This window comes from Astatotilapia calliptera, chromosome 20, assembly GCF_964374335.1.
Source record: "Astatotilapia calliptera chromosome 20, fAstCal68.1, whole genome shotgun sequence".
Lineage (NCBI taxonomy): Eukaryota > Metazoa > Chordata > Actinopteri > Cichliformes > Cichlidae > Astatotilapia > Astatotilapia calliptera.
The window spans coordinates 790,704-792,105 of record NC_137441.1 but is presented as its reverse complement, the minus strand read 5'-3'; the positions used below and the strand labels follow the sequence as shown (position 1 = coordinate 792,105).

The 1,402-nt window shown below is 54.9% G+C and overlaps 1 long non-coding RNA gene across 1 annotated transcript; it reads left to right on the top strand.

The window, feature by feature from the left end:
• Positions 1 to 751: 751 nt before the first annotated feature.
• Positions 752 to 1,139, top strand: LOC113013841 (uncharacterized). The gene is made up of 2 exons (XR_003270870.2): positions 752 to 926; positions 1,006 to 1,139. It is a non-coding gene; the product is annotated as an uncharacterized LOC113013841 (long non-coding RNA).
• Positions 1,140 to 1,402: the final 263 nt, after the last annotated feature.

Sequence of the window (1,402 nt, the reverse complement as noted above, 5' to 3'; positions counted from 1 at the left end):
GCTCAGTCTGCGACCTGGAAAAAATCAGAATGTCATCCAGATACACGAAGACAAAATGGTTAATAAAGTCCCTGAGCACATCATTAATCAGGGCCTGGAAGACCGCAGGGGCGTTAGTGAGACCGAAGGGCATCACTAAGTATTCGAAGTGCCCCAGGTGGGTGTTGAAAGCCGTCTTCCACTCGTCACCCTTGCGGATGCGAACCAGATGATAGGCACTCCGAAGATCCAGTTTGGTGAACAGGACTGCCCCCTGTAATAGTTCGAATGCCGAGGCCAGCAGGGGGAGTGGATATTTATTCCTAACAGTGATCTTGTTCAGCCCTCGAAAGTCAATGCAGGGACGCAGGCTCTTATCTTTCTTCTTTACAAAGAAGAATCCTGCTGCTAAAGGCGAAGTAGATGGGCGAATAATACCTGTGACCAGAGACTCCGTTATGTAGCATTCCATGGTCTCGCGTTCCGGTTTAGACAGACTGTAGAGCCGACTTGCTGGCAGGGGAGCGCCTGGGAGTAGGTCGATTCCACAGTCGTAAGGCCGATGTGGAGGCAAAGACAACGCCTTATTTTTGCTGAATACCTGGCCGAGGTCGTGGTAGTCGGCGGGCACCAAGGAAAGGTCGGGGGGTGAGGAGCTTTTCGCAGAGGCGGTCCCAGGATTGTCCGGGACAGCGGCAAGTAAACATTGTTCATGACACCGCGTGTCATGGTCCCCGTGCCTGCTCGGCTGGCCCTGTGTGGCTACATGTTATGTTTTGTCTTTTCTCTCTCTCCTCTCTCTCTGCTCGCTGCCTGGGCGGAGCTCATTGTGAGCTCCCGGCCTCCACCACCTGTAGGCAATCACCTGTGGCTCCTCACCTTGTTTGCTCCCGCTACTTAAGGCAGTGACTGAGAGCACCTCGCCGCTGGACTATTGAATAACGCTCGTCAGTGCTACTTTAGCCTCAGCCAGTTTTGAGCTCTGTCCGTGAAAGTTCCGTGCTACCCCTTGTTCTCTGTATGCAGATTTCTCGTGTTTGGTTTGGAGACTCTGGACGCTTTTCCCGACCCCGCTCTGCACCCCTGGGAACCCTGGCCCCCTTCTCCTTCACCTGTATATAGTGCACCTGGAGTGTGTAAATAAACCTGTTTTTCTGAGATTTCAGTCTGCGCCGAGTACTCCCTGCTCCTCCGTGACAGAATAGTCCAGCCAACCATGGACTCAGCGGACTCTGCTTCCTCGGCCCCGGCCCCGATTACCTTGGAGGAGCTACTACACCGGCACGAGCAGATGTTAGTCCGGCTCAGTGGAGAGGTGGCCGCCTTGGCTCTGGCCGTCGCCCAACGAACACCACTAGAGGCGAGCCCCCCCGAGGCGAGCCCCCCGGTTACTCAACCTTAAACAAGGTAAGCGCAGCATGGC